The sequence below is a fragment of the Dasypus novemcinctus genome, chromosome 2 (assembly GCF_030445035.2).
Source record: "Dasypus novemcinctus isolate mDasNov1 chromosome 2, mDasNov1.1.hap2, whole genome shotgun sequence".
NCBI lineage: Eukaryota > Metazoa > Chordata > Mammalia > Cingulata > Dasypodidae > Dasypus > Dasypus novemcinctus.
In genome coordinates this window covers 120,919,569-120,940,526 of record NC_080674.1, presented here as the reverse complement: position 1 = coordinate 120,940,526, position 20,958 = coordinate 120,919,569, and the positions used below count along the sequence as shown (strand labels likewise).

Genomic DNA, 20,958 nt, shown 5'->3' with positions numbered 1-20,958 from the left:
GACTCAGATATTTGGTATCATTTTTAAAAGGATATCTCATTGCTGTGGACTTAAATCTCTCATTAATTGAAAGAAAAATTCCTCACAATGTTTAAGGTGTAATACTGTAGATATTAAATTTTGTTTTCATTAGTCAACATTTTCTAATCCTCTTTGTGTTAGACGTAATGAATAAAGAAACAGCAGGATCTTGCAATAGAAAAGGAAAAGCTTGTATTTGTTTTCCACAATTGAACTTATGGCCTTGCCTTCTTTTTACTTTCTTAAAAAAGAATAATTGAAAACCCAAATCATTAAGAGTCCAAGAAACAGCCTTGGCTTAAGGGGAAAGAGCAGGACAGGGAGTCAGGAGACGGGAGCCCTAGGCCCCATTCGGCCACAGCCAGCCAGATGTGACTTTGGTCACATCCTTCAAGCTCTCTGTCTTGGTTTATTCATTAGTGCAATGCGGGGTGGGGCTAGACCATCCCTAGGTCCTTCCCAGCTCTAGTGATGGTTTGATGATTTTCCTTTGATAATTCCAAAAGCCTTTATGTAACTCACAGGGCTATGAGTCCTTTTAGGGCAAGCATACGGGCCTTAGCTGCCTGCTCATCATTGTACAACCAGTCAAGCCCAAAAAGATATTTTTGCCAAAGGTAGTGTGAGAACAGTGTGTTCAGACACAAGCGTGGAGAGCTAAGAGATTTCTTTATCCTGACAACAGGAATTGGCATGGGGCCACTGTCCAGTGTGGACTTGACACGGTAAACTGGCTGCTTTGGGTCAGAATCCCAGTGTAATGAAAAGGCTCACCACAAACATTCTGTCTGACCTTTGGCCAAGTCATTCACCTCTCTGGGATACTATTTCTGTATATGTGTAACTGAGGGTAATAAGATCAGCCCTGCCTCGCTCAGCGACTTTTGATAAGGTCAAACCACATAGGGGAGTAAAAGGGTTTGAAAAATGGAAAATGCCAGATCAATAGAAGGATTTGGATCAGTTTTGAAAGTTTTTTCTGCCCCTGTACAAGGCCTAGGGAGGAAGCAAGGGCTGCAGGATTTCAGTGTTGGGTCGGAGAAAGAGTCTGGATAGGGGGTTGAGGGACAGGAGGGTCCAGTGAAGGGCAAGACCAGAGAACTAAGGAACATGGGGTTGGCTCGATTCAAAAGCCACTGAACTGGGATGCTTGGGAGCTTGGAGCCTACCACTGCCACATTCTCACTCCTCACTGAGGCTTCCACCTCCAAAGGCCCTTTGTTTATTCATGGTACAGATTTGCTGCTGGAAAACCCTGTTGGAGTGTTCCTTCTAAACAGAAAATGCCTGGCTATGGGATTACAGGGGCTGCTACCCTGATGTCTGCACTTGGGCTCTCCTGCCTTGCAAGGTGCCCATGGGTGCTGCACATGCAGCAGACACCTTAACCACTTCTCAAGAGGGGGCTCGATGGACTAGCGAGGCAGTGACAATGCTGAGATAAAAACCAGGCCAGTAATAGCAATGCTGATAGCAATTACTTTCTATGGAGCACCATGTGCCAGTTGCTGAGCTAACAGTTTTATGCACATTATTCACATCTACACTATGAGCTTATTATATTATTATACCTCATTTTAGAAAGGTTAGGAGAGGTCATGGAACTTGCCTTACATCACTTATTCTAATGAAAGAGTTGACTTTGAACCAGTTTGTTCTGAGTAAAATACTCTACTTAATCACTGTGCTGTTCTGCATCTCTTATATCCACACATTCTTGTCAGTTCAAGGCTGTATGAACTTTAGTAGGATTCCAAAGTAGGAATCAAGAAAATTCTGACCAGTGAAGAGATCAGGAACTATAGAGATCCAAAAACAGTACTCCTATAAATAAATAAAATAAAAACAGTAGTAAGTCCTTTTGTGAGATAGAGTATTTAATTTACTATTTTGAAGTCATTCATTGTTGGCCTAGGAAAAGTAAGATGCCCCAGAAGGAGCGAAGAATGATTTGTTGTTGACCATTCCAGCTAGTGGTGTGCTGATGCTGGCTTCCACTTGCTCCTGCTATCAAGAGCCAATTGTGTGGGAAGCAGATGTGGCTCAAGAGATAGGGCTTCGGCCTACCAAATGGGAGGACCTGGGTTTGATCCCTGGGGCCTCCTGATGAGAAAGAAGAAGAGAGAGCGTGCCTGCACGGCAAGCCAGTGCCCATGCCATGAGCGAGTGCCTACATGGTGAGTCAGTGCCTGCGCAAGTGAGTCATGCAGCAAAATGATGACGCAACAAAAGAGAGACATGGGGAGAGTCAAGGTGAAGCACAGCAGAAACCAGGAACTGAGGTGGTGCAGCTAACAGGGAAACTTTCTCCACATCCAAGTTCCCCAGGATCAAATCCCAGTGAATCCTAAAGGAGAAAAAAATGAGCAGAGAGACCAAAAAGAGAAATAGATATAGAAGATCGCACAATGATTGGGCACAGACAGCAGAAACAGCAGGGCGGGGGAAGGGAAAATAAATAAATATGTAAATCTTAAAAAAAAAAAGGAGCCAATTGTGCCCATCTTTTTCCAATCCATGAAGTAAAGTCTCTGCCCACACTAGAGGTATTTACACCACAGGAAAGGGCAAACACTACAAATTGAAGCTTTTTTCTGCAGAGTCAGTTGTTTGACATTTACCTGTAAACCATTGATTCCAACCCTGTGTATCATTTTCTTTGATAAATTGTGGATCCCTATGAATAGTTATTGTTTCTGAAACATGGGGTTTAAAAGGAGGTCTTCATTCTATGCCCATGGACATTATACATAAACTGTTCTGCAATCACATCCAGAGTCTCCCCATTTTGTCTGAAATGGCATAGAAGCATGCATGTTTTGGCTGTTCTCCTACCTCCTGCCTTCTTCTAACATGTAAGAGTGCATGAGGAGAAGGAGGTGAGCATTGTCCTGGGTTCATCAGGGAGGTAGAAACGTCTATTAGACACTGATCCTAACACCATTTGACTAGAATTATGAGAAACTATCACTAGACCATCCTTCTTCCTAAGGTTTCCTCTAGTTCAAAGATCCTATGCCTAAATAATTGACATTTTGTGGTCCACAATGAATAAAACGTTCTAAGTATGTTGCTCCTCTACCAGTTTGGGGAAGGACTGGTTTTTGGTCTCAGTTCCACAGCTGGTTCCAGACCTCTGTTCTTTCAAAGGCTATTTGCTTTCCTGATCTGGACTTAGCAGGTGGAAGGATAGCTTCCCTTGGATTCCTTAGTAAAATAGCAGCCAGAGCTGTAGTAAAAATAACAAGAGATTAAATAGCCCACTCTGAGCAGCCAATCACTGGCATGGCCCCGTGCTGTCGGGAAGCTGGGACAGCTGGGAGGGCCCTGCTGGGTGCATTCTGGCTTCTGCTGGGCACTGTTCCTCATGTGTAAGGTCTTATATAAGATGTGAGTACAGCAGCCCACCCCCCGCCTGTGCGTGCACAGTTCACAGGACACAGGATTAGCTGTCTACAGCCAAGCTCTATTTCTGTGAGGCAGAAAGTTCAGCTGAAGGGTAGCCACTGGGAAGATAGTAATCTATTTCATTGAAGGGAGCAGAGATAGAGATTCATAGGGAGAAAATTACTTTTGGAGTGATTTTGTATAGATAAGGCAAGAACGTTGGACATCGAGCAGTGGAAGAAAGAAGAAAGAGTAAATGAACATGAAATTAACTGTTCCTTCCGTTTTTCCCTCCTTTGGTGACTTTACAGAGTCAAAGCCAGGATTTAAAAACTTTAATTTATCTAGTAAACCTGATGAAACAAGACTGAATTAGGGAAACGGACTTTGGCCCAGTGGTTAGGGCGTCCGTCTACCACATGGAAGGCCCGCGGTTCAAGCCCTGGGCCTCCTTGACCTGTGTGGAGCAGGCCCATGCCCAGTGCTGATGCGCGCAAGCAGTGCCGTGCCACACAGGGGTGTCCCCCGCGTAAGGGAGCCCCACGCGCAAGGAGTGCGCCCATGAGGAGAGCTGCCCAGCGCGAAGGAGGGAGCAGCCTGCCGAGGAATGGTGCCGCCCACACTTCCCGTGCTGCTGACGACAACAGAAGCGGACAAAAGAAACAAGACGCAGCAAAAAGACACAGAAAACAGACAACCGGGGGAGGGGAGGGGAATTAAATAAATAAAAATAAATCTTAAAAAAAAAAAAAAAAGACTGAATTATTATGTCTTTACCACTAAACTGAACTTACAGTTGTATGCACATCATACATTAAATAAGGTAAATTCTAGTTTTTCCACATCCTGGGGAATCTCTATTAGCCCAGAGACCAAATTCCCAAAACAGGCTCGGCAAAACTTCTGCCATCTACATAACTGATACCATTTGTTATCACATTCAGGGTTCAGGAAAGGGTGTTTTTATTGGGTATGTGCTTACCCAAATCAGGTAAGAGGTATGGGGATAATTTAATGTGATTGATTAAGAAAAAATTATCTTAACTCACATTTCTTTGCTGGTGGCATTGTAGTGTATTTGTGTAAGTGTGTGTGTGCATGTATGTTGGCAGTATGAGTGTATCATGCATGTGTGTGTGTGGTCTGTTGGAAGTGATAGTTTTGAAAGAGGACAGTTCCAAAGTTGGGAAAAGTAGAGTCAAGCTGGGATCTAAGGTGGAAGGTAAGAACCAGAAACCAAGGCAGGTTGAAAGCAGGGCTGCTGAGGCATATCAGCAGGGCAAAGTCAAGAAGGCAGAAACCAAATTAGGAAAGAGCTGTCACATAAAAGGAGGGGGTATAGAATGTGCGCTAGGAAGCCCAATGTTAGCAAAGAGAGTGTATGCCCCAGGGCCTAGACCAATAGTGTTTGTCAATAGGTAATAGATTCTAACCCCCAAATGCTTCAATGTACCACTTGATATGTGATATTTAGATTCAGATGAGTACCCAAAGTTTGTGGAAGTCCCTTTGGAAAGTTCCTCCAGAGCCAACATTTTGAACAACACAACAAACAAACATCATGCATTCTTTTTCAAATGGCTTTATTATCTGTCTATTTATTTTTATCCTTTCTATTTAAAAAAGAGGGGCGGCAAGATCAGATTTGTGCCAGATTAGTACCTGTAATGCCAGCTAGGAGAGTGTTGCAGTGGTCCAGGAGAGATGATGGTGGTCCAGACTGGGGGGCCTGAGAGGGTGAGCAGGTGGGAGATACAGAGAAGGGGGAAGATTTGAGTACTGATTCAGCCAGTACTACAGACTTTTATATACATTTTAAGTTTTCCATAATATTTTTTTAATGACAAGAAAGTAAGAAATGGTGGGGGGGGAGCCTCCAAGTTGAAAGAGACGTAGACAAGTCAGCCAATTGCAACATAGAGGTCTTATTTGGATTCTTGCGATTGTTTTAAAAAATTGGTGAGGCTTGGAGAGTCGAACACTGACTTTTTATATTAAGGAACTGTTATTATTTTGTATGTTATAATGGCATTGTGATTTTTAAAAGTCCTTATCTTTTAGAGACACACGCTAAGATATTTATAGATGAAATGCTACGACTGGAGTATGCTTCACAAAATATGGGGGAGTGGGAGGGGCATTTGCTGAGACAAGATTGACTCTGAGTTAATATTTGTCAAAGCTGGATAATGGATTATGGTGGTTCATTATACAAGGAGACAGACCATTCTTTCTGATGGCAACTGCTAGAGCCATGCCCAGAAACTTTTTTCAGGGAGACATGTGTATTGTGTTCATTTGATCAACATTCTTATTGCTCTAGGAAGAAGGCATCCAAAGGCCCATATTAATATTAATAGATGAAATAGGGCCACAAGAAGGTGGGAGTTATAGAGGAGCTTTTTTGTCTCTTTTAAATATATATACAATTAAATACCTCCAGCTCTTCTAAAAATAGAAAAGAAGATGCATTTTGTAATCGAGTTGAGTGACAGTGTTGTGGGAATGGCTAGTTGGCTTCTTTCTCTTCTTCCTTGATAGCTGAACTCTAATTTTTTTGTTGTTGTTGGAGGTTTCCTTGCCACCCAAAATAACACTTACATTTCCCAGCTTCCCTTATTACTAGGTGTGGCCAAGTGATTTAGTTCTGGCCAATGAGATGTAAGCACAACTGCTATGTGGGACCTCCTGGAGGGCTTCCTAAAGGGACTGACTCATCCGGGAGATGCACTCCTCCTCCATGGGCCCCTCGCTCCTCCCTGCTACTTGGACGGCAGGCATGAGGTGGAGGACGCTGTGTCCATGCTGGTCCGTCAGGTGACCTCAAGGATGGGAGCCACACAGTTCAGTGGGGAGGAACAGAGAGATAGGAGCAGAGATGTGAAAGGACTCTGGGCTGCTTACGTCTGGGCTTATTTTACAAAGTAAGAGTAAACCTTTGGGTGGCTAAACCAAAATTACTTAAGGTTTTTAATGATATGCGAGCATACTTAATGTTGATACAGGTGCCTGATTGTTTGATGTTAATAAAGCATTGTCTTCTGGTATTATCCATTAAAAATTAAAGTGTACAGAATCATTGACTCAGCAATTCTACTGGCAGGACTTTACCCTGTAGAGAAACACACAAGAAATAGTATTGTTTTTAATAGCAAACACAGTAAGCAAACTAAGCATCCATCAGTGCAGCCTGCTTACCTAACTAGCCCATCAGTGGAGTGTTGGACAGCCTTTCAAAGAATGAGATAGACCTGCATGAGCTGCGGTGAAAGAGCCTTAGGTCTTATTATTAACTGGAAAAAAAAATCAAGCTTGTGCAGTATGATCTCTTTTGTGTAAATAAAAAGGTAGGTATAAATAATACATTTTTCTAAAAGGAGAAAGAGTTGGAGGTGTAGAGGGAGGCCTTTACTTGTCACTGTGTGTATTTTGTGCAAATTGGATTTTCTATTGCTGGTCTTTCTCTACATCAATTAAAAAATTAATTCTAGTAGCATATACTTGCCAAAGGCCTAATTTCATAAATTAATAGCACAAAGAGTTCATGTTAATTAAATTTTTCAGTATCACTGTCTTAATATTCAAGATGCAGTCTGACTTCTTATCTGTACTAATTTAAGTGTTTGCAACAAAGGTATTATGTCTCCGGCCACCTCCTGCCTGTCGTCCTCCCCCTCCTCCTCCCCCCTCTCACACTCAGCTCTTCCTCTCACCACCCCCTTCCCATAAATGCATAATGGCACCGAATCTCCAAGGACCTAGTCTTCCCAGGGTCCATGCAGAGGATCAGGGGAGGCCTCAACACAGGAAGGAATCTCCCCAGAAAGCACTAAGCTATCTAGGGATTCCAGGGATTCTCCTTGCCAACTCTGGGGCTGATACTGATACTCCACTTGAACACAGACTTCTGGGAACACTCAGTGGCCTCCAGGTGGTTCAGTCCTGTTGTTTGCTTCTTGCAGATGAACGAGGACACATGCACTCTGCCACGCATTGGCAGAGTTTATTTACTTGGCCTTCATATTAAGGCAAAGGTTTACCTTGACCCTTTCCTGCAGAATGAAAGGTCCACTCCATGAGGCAGATGGTAGAAAAGATGGCATTAATTCCAAAGGATGTCAAGGCCCTTTGGATCTGTAAGCAAATCTCAAAAGGTGCTTTAATTTTAGGACAGTTATCTCTCTGGGAAATAACCTTGGTTACCGGTTGCATACTTTAGTGATAAAATCTGAACCTTGGGAAACGGATGTGGCTCAACTGATAGAGCAACCGTCTACCATATGGAGGGTCCAGGATTTGATCCCCAGGGCCTCCTGACCTATGTGGAAGCTGGCCCACACATAGTGCTGCTGCGTGTAAGGAGTGCTGTGCCATATAGGGGCGCCCCCACATAGGGGTGCCCCACACACAAGGTGCGCGCCCCGCAAGGAGAGTCGCCCTTCATGAGAAAAGTGCAGCCCGCCGAGGAGTGGCACCACACACATGGAGAGCTGACACAGCAAGATGATGCAACAAAAAAAGATGCAGATTCTCAGTGCTGCCTGATAAGACAAGCAGATGCAGAAGAACACACAGTGAGATGCAACAAAAAAGAGATGCAGATTCCCAGTGCTGCCTGATAATACAAGCGGATGCAGAAGAACACACAGCGAATGGACATAGAGCAGACAACAGGAGGGAAGGGGAGAGAAATAAATAAAATAAATCTTAAAAAAAAAAATCTGAACCTTGGCAACCCTGTGGTACAAGAAAGAATTACTGTAGGATGAGCAGGAAAAAGCATGTCTAAGGAGTGGCAAGTTCCACTGTTGCTTCAGGCATGCGTTCTCTCGTAGATTAATGTCAGTTGATCAAGTCTAAGAGATAAAGAAAAGAAAATTTGGAAAACGTGGGATTTAGGAATTTGTCACTTAACCAAGTGAATAGTCACAACAATTTTGGTTGTGAAATATGTATCCAACTCAAACTGGTTTAAAGAAAAGTAGAGATTTATTGATTCAAATAAATGGCAAGTTCAGGAGGTGATTTCAGGTACAGTTAGATGCAGGGCTGCATTAGTTTCTTACTGCTACTGTAACAAATTCCCACAAATTTAGTGGCTTAAGACAATACAAATTTATTATCTTATAGTTCTGTAGGTCTGATATGATTCTCATTGAGCTAAAACCAAGATGTTGGCAGGGCTGTGGTTCTTTCTAGAGACTCTAGGATAGAATCAGGTTTCTTGCTTTTTCTCATTTCTGAAGATTTCCCACATTCCTTAGTTCATGGCCACCTCCATCTTCAAAGCCAGCAAAAACTAATTGAGTCTTTGTCACATCCTGTCACTTTCTTTCCTCCCTCTTCCATGCTTAAGGGTCCATGTGACTGCATTGGGCACTCCTGGATAATCCATGATAGCCTCCCTACTCAAAGGTCAGATGATTAACAATTTTAATTTCATTTGTAACCTTAATTTCCCTTTGCCCTTTAACATAAGCTATTTACAGGTTCTGGGGAATTAGAACACAGATTTCTTTGGGAGGCCATTATCTGCCTACCTCAAGGGCTTTAAGCAGTGCATAAAGGATGCTATTGTTGTCTGTACCTGTCAGCCCTGTTTTCCTATGTGCTCATTTCATTCACAGGTGGGCATGTCTCACAAGGTGGTAAAGATAGTCTTAGCTCTATCTCCAAACTTAGCAACTGCAGGGCAAAGCACCTCTTTCCTATAGTTCCAACAATTTTAGGGCCCCTATTTTCATTGGCCCGGCTTGGGTCACCTGCCCATCTCAGAAATACTCACTATCCCTCTAATTTTCCAGGCCCAGATCTGAATCTCATGGAGATTTTTTAAAAAAAGGAAAATTAGTTTGTAGATATCAAAAGAAGGGAGAGGGATGACAGAAAATAAATTTAACATCTACTACACCAGTGCAGACTTCAGAGCTTCAATTTTTTCCAATGGGACATGAAAGGGAGAAGGGGAACTATAAAAATCTATGAAGTATATGCTCCTTCTTGAAACGTTAGAGATTAGAGGCTCCCAGACATAACCTGAGGCTTTGGGGGTTAATTTATAGTCTTTGAGTTTCCTGGGCATTATCTCAAACTGGAAGTAGAAAGCACATAGATGCTCTTGAAGGTACCCTCTAGGCCTGGATGAATTTCTGGTCTAGGATTCTCCTAAGAGACATGAAATAATTCAAAGGCATTCTGTTTTATGCAAGTGGCCCACAGGCTGTACTACTCCTTCTTGCTCCCCAGGCATTGAGGCTGAGTGGCACATGGGATTTTTCATTTTAGATCCCACAGATCCCATGTGTGTCAGAACGCCATGAAGGCATTCAAGTTGGGCACCCTACACTAAGTGAAGGAGCTCAAGCTCTGGCTTTGGGGTCACTTCCACTGTGGTCCAGAATGGTTGCAATTCTTGGTCTTGTTCTTTAGAAACTCCTGGACTTTTTTGCATACATAGAGTAAGAATTTTCTCTTTTCCTTGTCATCCCTAATACACAATTTATATGAGCTAATTGAGTGAGTTTCAGACCTTGCTGCCAACAGAACTCTCACTAAAACAACTTCTGAGACTTAAACCAGCAAAGGAAAAATCCCATGGGGAAAGGGTCTTGCTGGGTGGTCTTCACTTCCATGAGATCTCTGAGAGCCACTGGCCCCTTTAAAGAGGACCTCCAGGTTTCTCTTTGGCAGCCCCTGGTAATGTGGACTCTTTCAGGCTTCTGCCTACCCTGGCATCTGGGCATAGCTAACTATATCATAGAAAACACCAAGCTATAAATGACTACTCTTTTTACCCCCACATTCTTGTTCAAGTTGTCACCTTGCATGTTTGGGAGATATTTTTTAATGTTTGCTTGCTTCTTTCTGAATCTTGATGACCTCTTTCATTGGATCCACTTATAGATGCCAGAAGAGGAAAGGGTCCTCACCCTAAGCCCTCAGTCCCTTGAGTGTTTTGGGGCTTCTTGCTCAATGCAGTGGACGTGCAGCATATCTTAAAGCCATCCTGCAGTTCTTTGCTCTTTTCTGTGAGTCAGAGTCATGTGCTGTCTAAAATAAGTGGTGAGGGTGGGCAGGGCAGTCCAAGCACAATAACAATTCATCGAGTTTATTCCCAGGAAGAGTGTGACTCCTCATCCAAAGCTCAGCAAGGCTCAATTTGGCTGTTGTAAGGGTGAACTGAGCACACAAACCCACTGAGTTGGCTGATTCAGCTCAGCCATGCAAATCCACAGTTGCAGCCGCATATTATGTCTTTAGGGAGATGGAGGTAAGTGGTTTCTAACCAGATGTCTCAACATTAAGCAGTCACATACTTGTGGCTGGGCTTCCCTAATAAAGTGCACAGAGGGTGTGGTTACCCAAGAATGCACAAGCTGATTCTGTGCAGCTCAAAACAGATGCATGTTAGGGATTTTTATACTTTTAAAATATGTGCAGAGAGTAGACAGTGAGCGCAAACAACACGGGGGAGGGGAGAATTAAAAAATAAATCTCCTCCCAACACACACACACAGACACATACACACACACTTGTAAAAATGTTCTCAGGAGCGTTCACCCAATAGCTCACACTGATTGTAGGACAAATGGCTAAATTCCAAATCTACCTATGATCCATAATGTTCAGCTGCCTATTCAGTCTTAGAAAATTAATAGGGCGATGACATGACTTCCAGGGACTGCATGTAAGATGAAATGAAGGAAGGATTATGATTTGTAAAAGTCATGCCTTGATGAGCAAACTCCAGGCATCTGTAGCTATAATGCATTATAGCACAGGAATGGACACCCTTTTCTGTAAGCAGCAGTGCAAAGAGGAAGAGAAGTTGTTTAGACGTATTACAAAATACCAGCATCTCAAAGGTTTAGCAATTTCCAAGGATTACATGTGACAAGTCGGAAAGTATTTTTTTTCCTGTCATGACAGAGAAAACTTTTAGAAGCCACTCGGTGAGGGGGATATTGGTTGTTGGACTTAAAAAAATGCTTGACGACCATCAAGCCTCGTCCTACGCAGATAGGTGACAAAAATTATACTTCTAACCTCCCTTTCTAACCATTTCTTTTACCTTCCTCCTGGCTTTTGTACATTCCACCTCACCACCAGCCACACCACAGGAAACCATTACTCTCTCTACCTTCTTACAGTTCTCATTTTTATCCTAGAATGAGGACCAGCCACTGTGTTTCTTTCTGGTATGATTCAAAGTCCTATTGTTAATTGTGAAATAGAAGGACGTGTCCCCCTTTTAGTAATATCATCAAGGGAAGAGGGTCCTCTGGGCAACAGGAGGGCTTTGGTACATCCTTGAAAACACAAATCATGATTAAGGCAAGTGCTACTTAAGACAAAATAGCATATCCAACAGAAGACCAGAAGGATAAATCTATCCAAAAGGAAAGAAAGTGTCCCTGAAAGAAACTTGAATTGTTTCTATGTGTTGCTGTTTTGGTTTTTTGTTTTGCTTTGAGAATTTCACATTTCCCCTCCTCTGGTGCCTGCAGATTCAGAAGCAGCCACAGTCAGCACTTACCATCTCTTTGGGACTGAGCAGTCACTACAGCTTCCTGGTAAGATATCAGCTCCTGAGAGTCCCTGCCTACAGCATTTTATGAGGACATGCATTTAGATACTTTAGTTATAAGTAATCTACTAACAAACTGCAATTATTTGAAAACTTCCCATCAGACTATAGTTATTTTGGCCAGAATCTTTCCTTGTCATCACTTGGAAAGCCTAACTCTGGGCTAAGTGCCACATAAATACCAAAATGTGATCAGTTTGCTTTATTGCTTACATTTGCTAACTTTTGAGAGCAATGCAATGGACACTAAAAAAAGGAAGAGATTCTAGGATTGTTAACGTCTAATGATTTTCACAAGTTCTGAAGGATCACATTTGGAGATACACATCATGCAGTAGCCCCAACAAATGATCATTCCAAATCGTAATGACCTCAGGGAGTGGATTCTGTCCTTGTTAGAGGAACATCCCATTAAGATTCCATTTACTTCGAAGTAATCACTTTGTCCCTTTTAGTAACCTAGGTCGATGGCTCTTATCAGTGCTCTAGTGCTCAAGGGGTATAGTAGAAATTACTTTTCCATTTTTTGTAAGGAGAAATAAAATGTTGAGAAAGCAGAACCAGAGCTCTTTCCCTCTGGTGTAGGTCTGAGCCTATTTCTCCTATCATGATTCTATCAATTCTTTTGTCAATGTTTTTTCATTTCTTTCTTAGTGCTAAAGATTTTCTTCTAATTTATTCCACCCTCAAATTCCATGTCTTGCCAAACAACCAATTTCCCATTCTCCTCCCATAAAGTCTTTCCTCCTTTCTTCCATCTCATGACTTCTTATGCCCTTACCTGTAGAATCACAGTGGGGTGGGCATTTTTTACCCATGCAATAAGGGCTCTGTGGGATATGTGATAAATTCCCAAAGGCTTACAGTTTGCAGCTCATTTCTGCATCCAAATGGCATGACATGTTCTCCATTAAGCTCACGTTCTCAATAACTTATGGATAATCTAAGTCCCTTTGGAGTTTCTCCCCCATCCCAATTTTGATATTATTTTCCAGTCTCTTGACAGGCAGATTTTTTCAGCTTGCTACAAGGAGGTGGTGCCACCTTCTCATGATATTCAAAGCCCTCATACACAAGTCTCCAGTCTTCTCTTCTCCTTTTTTTTTTTAAAAGATTTATTTTATTTTATTTTATTCCCCCCAGTTGTCTGTTCTCTGTGTCTATTTGCTGCGTCTTGTTTCTTTTGTCCACTTCTGTTGTCGTCAGTGGGACGGGAAGTGCGGGCGGCTCCATTCCTGGGCAGGCTGCACTTTCTTTCGCGCTGGGCCGCTCTCCTTACGGGCGCACTTGCACCATGGGGCTCCCCTACACAGGGGACAACCTCTTCGTGGCACGGCACTCCTTGTGCATCAGCACTGCACATGGGCCAGCTCCACACGGGTCAAGGAGGCCCGGGGTTTGAACCGTGGACCTGGCATGTGGTAGACGGACGCCCTAACCACTGGGCCAAGTCCGTTTCCCTTCTTCTCCTTCTTAATACCTACTCCTCACCTGCACTCTGTTCTAACTCAGTATTCATTGTGTATACCTGATCTCTCCCTCCCCCTTGCTGGAGATGACACTTTGTAAGGTTGCCTGGATGGTGAACCATCAAAGGAGTGCAAGGGCCTCACAAGACCCTGGGCCTGGACCTAGACCACAGGCCTAAAAGGAGAAAATAGCATCCCACAATTGCACATGAGCATGTTCCCATTTCAGTTTATGTAAGTTACTAATATAAATTTTAACTGTTTTTCGAAAGATTCATTGTGGATTTGGGTCATTTCATCTTCAGGACCCACTTAATTGGCCTTTTTTAGATTTTTGGTTAGAACCAAAAAAAAGCTATTGGAGACTAGAAAACAAAAAACAAATGAATCATGTCTTTATTGCAAGTTGATTTCACAACCTGCACACTCATAAATGAGCATCATTAGCTGAGTTTAAAAACAATAGACATATCAGGGAACTTGGCCAATCAGATCACTGATGCACACAGGTCTAGGGCCTGACGACACAGGAAAAGGTGCTTAGTTAAGCAAGCTTTGAGAAATGAATAACTAAACTAGAGTGGCATTTATGACAACACAGATAAAATGGAAAATGTTAATCATCCACGGTGGTGACTAATTATAAAACCTCCTTACTTAAATATTCATGTGTGGGAAACTGTGATGAGGAAGGCAGAGCCTTTTATAATGAAGGTTGTGATGAAGGTTGCAGCTGGTTACAGAGATTCTGAGCGTCTCCTTTGAAGGCTAGCCTTCTCAGAGGCAATTAGCTCTGTTATTTTAAGATAGTGGTTCTTGAAAGCTGGGGAGCATTAAAAATACACCAGACATGGCAATGCCTATGCCTCACTGCTGATCAACTAAGCCAGAATGTCTGGAGTATCAGCACTCTGCTTTAAAGTCCTCCCAATGATTCTAATATGAAGCCACAGTTGAGAACCACTGCTTCAGAATGTGTGATGACTTTGTATTTTGAGAGAGAATCAGGAAAGCTATATTTCAGAATGGTAGGCTGAGTACATCCTAGAGCTTCTTCACACCTGCCACAAGGGCCTTAACTGATGATTCTAAATAAGAAGTGAAACCTTCAATGAACCAGAAACAGGGATAAATCCTAAAATACGGGGTATGAACTGGAATTGAACCAAAGACAGAAAGTCCAACCTAAAATGTGCACAGAGTATTGTTCAAAATGTGAATGGACCACCAAGACTGCTCCATCCCCAAAGGTGGGAGAAAGAGAAGCAGGATGGTGTCAAGGACAATCAACATGTAGTTCCTTGGGACACTACTGGGGAAGAGTCCAGGCAGTTCATCCTCCACTGATGCCCTTCCTTCTGCTTTTGAGCCAAATGTCAATGACAACACATCCAGTCAGGGCAGTGACCAGGGAGCCCAAATTAGCCATGTGCCATGGGGCTGATGTTTCCAGAGGAAATAGGGTACTAAACCTGAAAACCCCAGAGAAATCTTATTCATTGGCTTGTCCTTCTTCCACTCTCACTGCAAACAGGCCAGGGGATATCCAGAGAAGCAATCTCCCCAAGCAGATGACACCCACTCCCACAGAAGACCATCTAACCAAGATGACAGAATCAAGGATTACCATACATGCAAGGAAGATACTATGAAAGGAGGCGAACAGCAAAATGGAGGAACTAATATGTGAAGAAGAGAAATAGTAGAGCAAACAAAGCAAGAACTAAGAATAAGTTAATCAAAAATTTCTAATGGGAGGAAAGAGCAGTTGCAAACAAATCAACTTGAGGCCATGGAAATAAAAATTTGATCCTTATAGTAAAAAACTGGGGGACTTGGCTCAAGCAGTTGAGTGCCTACTTCCCACATGCAAGATACTGGGTTTGGTTCATCCTAAAAACAGCAGCAACAACAACAAAAACAGAAGACAAGCAAACAAATGAAAAGACTAACTCAGGAGCTGATGTGACTCAGTGGTTGAGCACCAGCTTTCCACATACAAAGTCTGCAGTTCAATCCCCAGCCCCAGTACCTAAACAAACAAACAAACAAACAAACAAACAAAAACTGAATGGGTAGATGAAATATTTTTTCTGAAAGTTTAATTTTATTATAATAAAAGCTAATGTATGCATTATAACCTAGTAGTGGTTCATAAAGTTTAATAACTCACAAGAATTTTAGAATGCACATACTATTAATATTTAAATAAGGAATTATAGAAAGCATGATAAAGAATAAACTGTTTACTGTAATCCTTTTGAAAAGCCTTGGTCCATTTGAAAGATCAACAATGAATGAAAAATAAAGCAGAAGAAAGGAAAATAATTTTTTCCCCTCAAAATACATAAAAAACATCAATATATAAGAACCATTTGTATTTTAAATGCCCGGAGTAAAATGGACCAAATTTTCAAAGGCATTTGATAGCAGCTTGTAGAAGGACATGTTTCATCTGATTTACCTAGTAAAGTAAGAGTAAACATGGCATTTAAGATATGGTTGGGTTTTGCTTCCACCTCCTGAATGGCCCCACTCCTCCTACCAGGCCACATTACATGAGCATGCATTTTTGTTGACCCACTAAGGAACCTAAAATAATGATTTAAAAATGGCTGCCCAGATTACACTCACCAGCAGAGCTCTTTACTCTTAAGATGAATGCCAGTAAACCCTAATGGTATCAACTTCTTTGATCAGGAATGAAGAACTCCTCCTTCGGCAAACCAAATTACTTTCCTGGCCCTTTTTAACCAGTCCTATAAAGCATTTTTGTTGCTACATCTGTTTATTAATTATGATTGCTATTTATGTCACAGGAATTTTCTCCAGGCATGCCTGATCTATTTCTACTTTCTATGCTTATTTTATGTAGTGCCACAGATTCTCTTTAATTGATTTTATAATTGTTGTTCTCTAACTAGTTACTACTCATCAAGGCACACCTTACATTTAGATCAGGGGTTCTTAACTTTTTCTGTTCCATGGACCTCTTTGCCAGTAAGATGAAAACCACAGAACACTACTGTAATTTATTACATATATTCATAAGTGAAAGAAATGCCAGGTTTAAGTTAGAGATTAGAGGAAATAAAGATAATAAGTTGATTTTTTAAAAATTCAAGTTCATGGACCCCCTGAAATCTTTCCATGGACCCCTTGGGTGTCTAAGGATCACTGATTAAAAACCCCTGATTTAGATCAAAAAGAAAAATTGGCAAGTAGATACTAAAGCACATATTTCTTAACCTAAGTAATATCTGAAAACATAAGACTTTAATTACATTTCTGTTGAAGAAAATTCCTTCAACTTTGGTGGTTATACAAGAACTTATATCCAAATGTCAATTTCTAACATAAATCATATTCCTCAGCAACATGTATTTTCAAAAGAAAGTAAGTCATATTAAAGAATTATTTTCCTAGATGTTTTTTATACATTTTTAAAGCAAATTGAAAATTCTGAGTAAACTGAAAGTATGTTTAACAAAAATAAATATGGTACACATGGCCAGCTTATAAATTCCTTAGTTTAAAGGAATCATTGAATTTAAATTCTGCAACTGATCTGTAAATTCAGTTGTTTTTCTCCAGAATTTTATAGGTACTGTGTCTCACAAAACCATGCCCCACGGTCTTAAAATGTCTTTTTTGGCACCAGTCTATGCAAAAGCTTCTGGTGAAATACTTTCCCAAAAATAGTATAATGTAATTTTTTTACTTTTCCAGAAAAACATGGAAAGTTTTTCAACCATTAGCCTTACAATACAAAAGTTCAATTACTACCAATTACTCTTAAATTTTGGTCTAAAGATTTTTTTAAGCTTAGACATCTTTGATGTTTTTTAGTTGCACCCCCATAGAAAATTACTGGATGAAATACACTGGACAATTTTAAAAGATAAATCTTAGTGTCTGACTTATTTGATACATCCTTAGCATCCAGAATAAAATCTGTAGGAAGGAAATGAATAAAAATTTCAAAGAGTTCATACATGCTGGAGTCTTAGGACAAGGAGCTTTTACGTGAAAATCCTAAGAGGTTCTGCCCATCTTACTGATTGCATGCATTTTCCCTCATGGAATAGCTGAAGTTTTCTGATTTGTTTGTGGAACTTTGGTTTCTATTCCTGAGAATATTCCTAACACTTCTTTTTGCCCCTGGCAATAGTCCAAGACTGGTTCCCCTTAGGCTTTGTAATCCTTCAAGCTCTTGCTAATCACCTCTGCTCTGTCATCCGCACCTGAGTAAGAGGTGCTCCAGTCACATCATCAAAGCCAATAAGGTGGAGAGTATTGAATTCCATACTGTAGACTCAGCCATGTTGTAGATTCCACTGTGAGCAGCAAGCCCTTGCTGAGTGACCTCAAAAGGCAGGTTGAGGTGCATCGCCAGGTCTATGTGACAAACTATACAAGACTTCAGTAATCCTCTTGTATAGAAAAAATAGCACTAGCTATACTGGGTGCTATTTTTCAACTCATGAAGGACCAGCCCAATCATGACATTGTCTGGGATGCGTGTCCCTTGGTGAATGAAATTCTTGGCCAACACGCTAATTTTTGTGTCCCTCAGGACAGTGTCTTGGAGCAGGTTCCCGCTGGAGAAATGCTTCAACTGAAAGCATGTGATGAAGTATAAGGACATGTGCTTGCTGGAGCCTAGACTCCCCATGAGCAGGTGCCCATCGCGCCCATGGGTGCTGAGAGAGGCCCAGGAGTCTCCAACAGGTAGCTAGGACCAGGCTGAGATGTCCTCGGCTCCCCCAGACCCCCTGTTCCCTGGGCTCACCGGGCCCACATGAGGTGCCTGCGGCACTCGGGCGTCCCCAGAAATGGAAAATGATATTTTAAAGCTGACACTACTGAAGAGAAAATTTGTGATTTGAATGGTTGAGCCAAGGAATTTTGCCACAATATAGTACAAATGGCTGCAGAGATGCAAAGCATGAAAGAAAAATTAAATGACATAAAATGTAGATTCATAAATTTCACAATTCACAAGTGGAAAGGGAGAGAATGGAGGGACACAAACTTTCAAGAAATAGTAAAAAAATAGACAAGAATTTCCCAGAATTGAAGAATGGTAAGAGTGTGCAGTATTAGACAAATATATTAACAGCACAGTACAGAACATTTAGAAACAAATTTGACAAAGTTGTGAGTATATAGGTATTCTCACACTCTGCTGGTAGGATGTAATAGGTAAAGCTAGTCTGGAAGGCAATTTGGCAGTGGCTATTAATTTTTTTAAAAAATTATTTTTCAGGGAGGAGTGGATGTGGCTCAAGCTGTAGAGCTCCCACCTCCCACATGGGAGGTCCCAGGTTCAGTTCCCAGTGTCTCCTAAACAAACAAAAAGCAAAACAAACAAAAAACCCAACTCAGGGAAGCCCATGAGCACAGGCTTCCCACATATGATATGAGGTCCCAGGTTCAATTCCCACCCCTGGTCCTGCAAAAAAAAAGAAGTTACTTCTCAGTATCTTTCTTTCTTAGACAAACATTCTCACATGGGCACAAGGAAGCTCATATGAGGGTATTCACTGCAACCTTATTTATACAGCGAAAAGTTTTAACAATGTAAATGTTCACTAATAAGAGTATAATTAAATGAATTTTAGCTATACTATGGAATATTATAACACAGCTAAAAAGATTGAGGCAGATCTGTATGTACTGACATGAAAAGATTTCTACAGCAGCATAAATACAAGTTGTAGAATATTATATACAGTATAATTTATACATGTACATAATATGCATATGTATGTGTGTATGCATGTATGTATGTATAAAAAGTGAACTGGGAAACCAATGAAAAGTTTTGAGCAGTGGAGAGACATGACCTAATTTTGTTTAAGATTGTTCTGTCTGCAAGAAGGAAGGAAGCAGGGGTCTGTTAAGAGGTTATTTCAATAGACCAAGAGAGAGGAGAAAGAAGTACTATTTAATTTTAATTTCTTCTCTTATGAGTGACAATTAGCATCTTTTCATTTGTTTATGGGCCTTTTATACTTTATTACTATGCAGAGTTTTTATGCTGACAATTTCCTGTTGGTCACTTTTCTACCCTGGAAAATGCATTAAGGTGAATTTACTCCACAATGCAGAGTTTTTATGCTGACAATTTCCTGTTGGTCACTTTTCTACCCTGGAAAATGCATTAAGGTGAATTTACTCCACAAGCCTTGAAACAGTCCTCAGTTCCTTCTTGGGTGGTCGAATTGCACAGGCTTAAAATAGCACCCAACTATGCTTCATGTGGAACTGATGTGATTTAGGGGCTGCTGAGCCACGAGTGGTGCATCTACTTCATTCTCTATCCATTCTCCAGCCCCTTCATTGCTGAAAAAGATCCATAAAAATGATGTGATGTGTTGTTCTCATCTATTAAAAAAAAAAAAAAAAAAAGAGGGAAAGCTTTTTCCAGAACAGTTCTACTTTGGGACTAGAAACCTAATTTCTGTATTTGTATTTTGTGGGGGCAGAATAGAACTCTTCTTACATCTCAGACTTTTAAAAATTGTTTCTGCCATTTTGGGTCTTTAGTCATAGCTCCTCTATTATTGTTGTTGTATCCAAAAGAGTTATAATGAATACATAAGAAAATGCAAAAGTCATATGGATATTTAATAGAAATTTGGTGCATCCCTTCTAGCAACAGAAATGATGATGTTATAATTTGAAACATAATGCTAATCGCCTTGCATGCTAAAGCAGCACACTATCACTATCTTTTAGGATAACTAATTATATACACAGAGAGGGATCCCACAAAGACCTTATTATCCATCTGGAATAGATTTAGACTTCTAGTATATGCAACCTTTAACTGAGATATCTAATTTAGTACCAGACTCTGATCCCAGAATATCCCAGATAAAGGATTTGTTAACAGTGGGTACCATTTGCTTGGCTCCGGGTGTGAGTAGGCACAAGTACTCCTGAGCAGCTTAGAGCAGGCACAGTCGATGCTGGCCTGCTGGTACATGCCAGATTTTTGAAGCATACTCAGTCCTTTCTGGCTCCTGAGGCCACCTTGCCCCTTCCTCCTTTTCCAGGCTCATATCACACACACCACTTGAAACTAATGATTAGGAAGTTTGTTACATGGCATCTGGTAAGATGTTCTTTGACAAAATACATAAAATCAGTAGCCAAGTAATATCATCTAATACATTTGCTCTCATTTAGCAAAAACTTTTAATGCCAACCAAATGTGATTGTGGAAGTTTATTGAACTTTTCAAGGTATTTCTTCACAGTAATAAAAGCCAAATAGCATAATGGTAAAAGAAAAACAGGAGCTCCTCATACAAGGCCTATTTCTGTAGTACTAATCATTTTGAGGTAAATATGCCTAAATTAATTTATTGCCTGACCCCTAAGGGAGAGTTTCGGGCATCCAAGGAAAAAAGCTAAAAGCCATGAAAATGGTAAAAGGATTGATAGTCACTCATTCATTTATTCAGCAAACATTAACTGGGTATT

The 20,958-nt window shown here is 41.1% G+C and overlaps 1 long non-coding RNA gene across 4 annotated transcripts in view; it reads left to right on the top strand.

Annotated features, from left to right (window-relative positions):
* The window catches only part of LOC105746980 (uncharacterized), a 95,147-nt gene that overhangs the window by 22,423 nt on the left and 51,766 nt on the right, over nucleotides 1-20,958 (top strand). For 2 of the 4 annotated variants that reach the window (XR_009180883.2, XR_001119177.4), the window contains exon 4: nucleotides 11,917-11,982. The exons of 1 other annotated variant lie outside the window; for it this stretch is intronic. This is a non-coding gene — a long non-coding RNA (uncharacterized lncRNA). Of the gene's footprint in view, nucleotides 1-11,916; nucleotides 11,983-14,999; nucleotides 20,593-20,958 lie in introns of those variants that run through there. One more of the 4 variants, XR_001119178.4, reaches the window with a different exon arrangement.